The sequence below is a fragment of the Osmerus eperlanus genome, chromosome 7 (genome assembly GCF_963692335.1).
Source record: "Osmerus eperlanus chromosome 7, fOsmEpe2.1, whole genome shotgun sequence".
In the NCBI taxonomy this organism is placed as follows: Eukaryota; Metazoa; Chordata; class Actinopteri; order Osmeriformes; family Osmeridae; genus Osmerus; species Osmerus eperlanus.
The window spans coordinates 2,020,776-2,027,248 of record NC_085024.1 but is presented as its reverse complement, the minus strand read 5'-3'; positions in this window follow the sequence as shown (position 1 = coordinate 2,027,248).

Genomic DNA, 6,473 nt, shown 5'->3' with positions numbered 1-6,473 from the left:
TGTGAATTCTGTTTACTTTTAATGCTTGGGTGTCTCGTTTAAATGAAGGGCAAAAGAAAATCCATCAAAGACAAGTCATTTCCCTGGAAGGCTACTTGAAGTCCATCACTTCACTCTCCTCAGTTTGACTTCACCCAGCGGGGGGCTGTGGTTGGCCGTCTGTAGTTCCACCATGAGGAAGTGTTTCGCCCTCACAGAGTGTTCCAGAGCCTCTGGCCACGTCCTTCTCCTTCTGCATGGGGCAGCGCTGGACATTCCTGTGGTCGAACGAGCCAGTAGAGGCTGCAGAAAACATGTCACACACACACACACGCACACACACCTCCTTATTCACCTTGTGGTGTGCTGGTGCCCCGGCGTTGACAGTCCAAACAAGGGGTCCTATTGACCCCCCCCCCTCTTCCTCCACCCCCCTCACACACCCCTCCAGATGTTTGGAATTGAGGATGGAGAATGACAGATCCACTCTAGTGCTGTTCCAGAGATCCTAAACACCCTGGTTCACATGTAGGAGAAGACAGACAGACAGACAGACAGACAGACAGACTGCACAGTGCTCAACTCTAACTCGTGAGATTTCCTGTCTACTGTACGAGTTTTACTCTGTTATATATAACCACTTCTGTCTACTGTCCTAGCTTCACTGTTATATATAACCACACCTGTCTACTGTCCTAGCTTCACTGTTATATATAACCACTTCTGTCTACTGTCCTAGCTTCACTGTTATAGATAACCTCACCTGTATACCGTCCTAGCTTCACTGTTATATATAACCACACCTGTCTACTGTCCTAGCTTCACTGTTATATATAACCTCACCTGTCTACTGTCCTAGCTTGACTGTTATATATAACCTCACCTGTCTACTGTCCTAGCTTCACTGGTATATATAACCTCACCTGTCTACTGTCCTAGCTTCACTGGTATATATAACCTAACCTGTATACTGTCCCAGCTTCATTGTTATATATAACCACACCTGTCTACTGTCCTAGCTTCACTGTTATATATAACCACTCCTGTCTACTGTCCTAGCTTCACTGTTATATATAACCTCACCTGTCTACTGTCCTAGCTTCACTGGTATATATAACCTCACCTGTCTACTGTCCTAGCTTCACTGGTATATATAACCACTCCTGTCTACTGTCCTAGCTTCACTGTTATATATAACCACTCCTGTCTACTGTCCTAGCTTCACTGTTATATATAACCACTCCTGTCTACTGTCCTAGCTTCACTGTTATATATAACCACTCCTGTCTACTGTCCTAGCTTCACTGTTATATATAACCACTCCTGTCTACTGTCCTAGCTTCACTGTTATATATAACCACTCCTGTCTACTGTCCTAGCTTCACTGGTATATATAACCTCACCTGTCTACTGTCCTAGCTTCACTGGTATATATAACCTAACCTGTATACTGTCCCAGCTTCATTGTTATATATAACCACTCCTGTCTACTGTCCCAGCTTCATTGTTATATATAACCACTCCTGTCTACTGTCCTAGCTTCACTGTTATATATAACCACTCCTGTCTACTGTCCTAGCTTCACTCTGTTATGGGTACTGTACTAGCTTCACCAGGGCAGTAACCCCCCCGCCCCCCCCTCCAGACCAGAGAGTTACTCAGGACACATCTCTGACTCCCCACGGAGGAGATACCAGGCATGGGAGAGACACATCTCTGACTCCCCACGGAGGAGATACCAGGCATGGGAGAGACACATCTCTGACTCCCCACGGAGGAGATACCAGGCATGGGAGAGACACATCTCTGACTCCCTACGGAGGAGATACCAGGCATGGGAGAGACACATCTCTGACTCCCCACGGAAGAGATACCAGGCATGGGAGAGACACATCTCTGACTCCCCACGGAGGAGATACCAGGCATGGGAGAGACACATCTCTGACTCCCCACGGAGGAGATACCAGGCATGGGAGAGACACATCTCTGACTCCCTACGGAGGAGATACCAGGCATGGGAGAGACACATCTCTGACTCCCCACGGAGGAGATACCAGGCATGGGAGAGACACATCTCTGACTCCCCATGGAGGAGATACCAGGCATGGGAGAGACACATCTCTGACTCCCTACGGAGGAGATACCAGGCATGGGAGAGACACATCTCTGACTCCCTACGGAGGAGATACCAGGCATGGGAGAGACACATCTCTGACTCCCTACGGAGGAGATACCAGGCATGGGAGAGACACATCTCTGACTCCCCACGGAAGAGATACCAGGCATGGGAGAGACACATCTCTGACTCCCCACGGAGGAGATACCAGGCATGGGAGAGACACATCTCTGACTCCCTACGGAGGAGATACCAGGCATGGGAGAGACACATCTCTGACTCCCCATGGAGGAGATACCAGGCATGGGAGAGACACATCTCTGACTCCCTACGGAGGAGATACCAGGCATGGGAGAGACACATCTCTGACTCCCTACGGAGGAGATACCAGGCATGGGAGAGACACATCTCTGACTCCCTACGGAGGAGATACCAGGCATGGGAGAGACACATCTCTGACTCCCCACGGAAGAGATACCAGGCATGGGAGAGACACATCTCTGACTCCCCACGGAGGAGATACCAGGCATGGGAGAGACACATCTCTGACTCCCTACGGAGGAGATACCAGGCATGGGAGAGACACGCCAAGGCAGTCTTGACACTCCTGGAGTATGTCAGACATGAACAGCATGTTCTGGAATGAGGGAGAGAGAGAAGGAGGGGGAGAGAAAGAGGGAGGGGGAGAGAGGGGAGAGGGAGGGGGGAGAGGGGGAGAGAGGGAGGACAGGGGGGAGGAAGAGAGAGGGAGAGGTATCACAGAGGGGTTGAGAGGGCCACGGACGAGGCCATAGGAGAGGGGGAGGGATGCAGAAGAGAGAGAAAGACTGAGGGATTAAGAGAAAGAGGGTCTGGAGAGGGAGTGAGATGGAGAGATGGAACAGCTGTTAGTAATCTTGGGTCATGGGAACAGTCCTTGACTGATGAGGATGTTGCAGCCTTCTTACAGGACACAGGCCAACAGCCTAACCTCATCACAGGAATGTTGAAGAGATGCTGTCTATACAGTAAGGGATTTTGTAGGGGGTCAGAGCATTTTGACTGCAGATCATGATGTTGCAGGTTCAAATCAGGTTCAAATCTTCCCCCTAATGACATGTTTCTTTGGATACAACAAGAACTTATGTATGTAGCAAATACTCCCAGTAAAAGACCAGTGAACAGTGCTGTTGTACAAACCACTTGCCTCACGAGAATCACTTCTCTGAAGGAGACGGATGACTGAACTCCCAAGCCCTGTCCTCCGCTGAGCAGGTAACCCTCCCTGTCCTCCGCTGAGCAGGTAACCCTCCCTGTCCTCCGCTGAGCAGGTAACCCTCCCTGTCCTCCGCTGAGCAGGTAACCCTCCCTGTCCTCCGCTGAGCAGGTAACCCTCCCTGTCCTCCGCTGAGCAGGTAACCCTCCCTGTCCTCCGCTGAGCAGGTAACCCTCCCTGTCCTCCGCTGAGCAGGTAACCCTCCCTGTCCTCCGCTGAGCAGGTAACCCTCCCTGTCCTCCGCTGAGCAGGGAACCCAAGGCTGCTCTTGCTCCAGAACCACAGATGGACCGCCGAAAGCATACTGGTTATATGCAAACTTCTAGCCTTGTAGGAAGTTCAGGATGAATCACAGAGCGGTCCTCTTTACTCAAGGGGATCAGATCACACTCACAGGCTGAGAATCATACCGATAGTGTGTTCATCTAGCTTTCATTCAAAGTGTCGTACGGGGAGGGGGGGCATTTGTAGGAGTCCCCTCTTGATCTGCAGTCAGATGGTCTGAACTACACCCCCTCCCCTCCGCATCCACACAGCACCCATCCACACAGCACCCATCCACACAGCACCCGTCCACACAGCACCCATCCACACAGCACCCGTCCACACAGCACCCCTCCACACAGCACCCCTCCACACAGCACCCGTCCACACAGCACCCATCCACACAGCACCCGTCCACACAGCACCCATCCACACAGCACCCATCCACACAGCACCCCTCCACACAGCACCCGTCCACACAGCACCCCCCCCCGCGTCCACACAGCACCCCTCCACACAGCACCCCTCCACACAGCACCCGTCCACACAGCACCCCTCCACACAGCACCCCTCCACACAGCACCCATCCACACAGCACCCATCCACACAGCACCCCTCCACACAGCACCCATCCACACAGCACCCGTCCACACAGCACCCGTCCACACAGCACCCGTCCACACAGCACCCCTCCACACAGAGCCCATCCACACAGCACCCGTCCACACAGCACCCCTCCACACAGCACCCATCCACACAGCACCCGTCCACACAGCACCCCTCCACACAGCACCCATCCACACAGCACCCCTCCACTGGTGGCTTCAGTCCCCGCCCGTGTGTTACCCAGACTCGGTCCACCCGGACCAGGATGCTCCAGATGTGGTGGTCAGAGGCCAGATCTGGCTCTCCTCAGCGGAGGGAAACAGAGATAGACGGAGACAGATGACTCAGTCGTTCTGAGGAATCTAGTCTGGTGGTAAACAAGGTCTTTATTGGATGAAATCCTTCACTTGGATCTTTTGGTTTATTTGTCCCCTTTTATAAGATGAAGACAGACCAGAGCTCATGCTCACAACACGCTGAGTGCTTACAGGTGGAGGGAAGGAGGGGAGGAGGGAAGGGGCGTCGCCCCTGGGTGGGGAGGGGAGTCCCCCCTGGGTGGGGAGGGGCGTCCCCCCTGGGTGGGGAGGGGCGTCCCCCCTGGGTGGGGAGGGGAGTCCCCCCTGGGTGGGGAGGGGAGTCCCCCCTGGGTGGGGAGGGGCGTCCCCGCTGGGTGGGGAGGGGAGTCCCCCCTGGGTGGGGAGGGGAGTCCCCCCTGGGTGGGGAGGGGAGTCCCCCCTGGGTGGGGAGGGGCGTCCCCCCTGGGTGGGGAGGGGCGTCCCCCTTGGGTGGGGAGGGGCGTCCCCCCTGGGTGGGAAGGGGCGTCTCCCCTGGGTGGGGAGGGGCGTCCCCCCTGGGTGGGGAGGGGCGTCCCCCCTGGGTGGGGAGGGGAGTCCCCCTTGGGTGGGGAGGGGCGTCCCCCCTGGGTGGGAAGGGGCGTCTCCCCTGGGTGGGGAGGGGAGTCCCCCCTGGGTGTTAATCGCAAGCTTGGCGGTTCCATCCTCGTCTCCTCCAGGCCAGGTGTCCAGGTGTCCTTGAGAAAGCGTCCTCCAGTTGCTCCCGGTGGGAGGCTAGCGCTTGGCATGGCAGCTCTGCCTCCGTCGCTGTCTGAGTGGGAGTGGGTGAATGAGAGGCAAAAAAATTGAAAGCGCTTTGAGTGCCACTAAGGTAAAAAAGGGCTATATAAATGCAGTCCATTAACCATTTACACACGATCCAAGGGATACAATCACACTGTGTAACAAATGCTGACTCACACAGGCTTATCAGAAATGGTACTCTGCTACAACATCCATTCAAGGACATTCCTACACAGTCACACAGTCAGCTTTACAGACACACTGCACCCAAAGAAGTTCAAACACTGTACCAAGAGCAGTTTAACAGTAAAACACACATGCACATACACCAGCATATCCCTCCCTCTCTCTCACACACACACACACACACACACACACACACACACACACACACACACATCTGGGAGGCAGTACTCCATGTCATTTGACTCCAGATGGACACAGATATCCTGGTTCTGCAGCTGAAAAACAACTGCGTAATCCTCTGAGGTGATTAGCTCAGAGAACATATCCAAGGCCAGGATGTCGTCTCTGATGAGACAAGCTGGCCCCTCATCAGGACACACAAGAGAACAGCTTTCTGCATCCCCAGCCCCAGCTCTGGGCTTAGTCCTAGTCTTAGCCTATCCCCAGCTCTGCCCTCAGCCCAGGGAGGCATGGGGCCAGGGTCTGGTGGTTCTAACCATGACACATTCTGGCAGAGGGCGCTGTGAGGGGTGGGAGGGCTCTGGAGCGTGTCACAGCCCTCTCAATGTCAACACAACACATCACTGTTGCTGGGAGACCGCTCAATCGGCCTACACATCAAGACAGACAAACAAGTCAGGATCAATTGTGAACTTTGGCCTCCACTAAGAGGTCATTACTGAGGGATGGTGTCTGCACAGTGCCAGATCAGCTGAGCTTCCCTGTCAATAACATAACAGATGGTGTGTCTTCAGTCTTTGTTGTTGCCATGGCTTCAGCATCAGTCACAACTGGAGTAGTTTTTTTGTGCTGCGTGTCAGAGCACAATTACACGTGTGCATGCAACTCTAGAGTAAAAGCAACGTTTGCTATTTCTTATATTCAGTTTTCAAAATAACTCTCTGTCGCCATCGAGCGGTGGGAAAGTATACTATTTCATTTTTGGTGATTTCTCTCGTCTGTAACCTACATCACTTGGGTAAACCTAGGT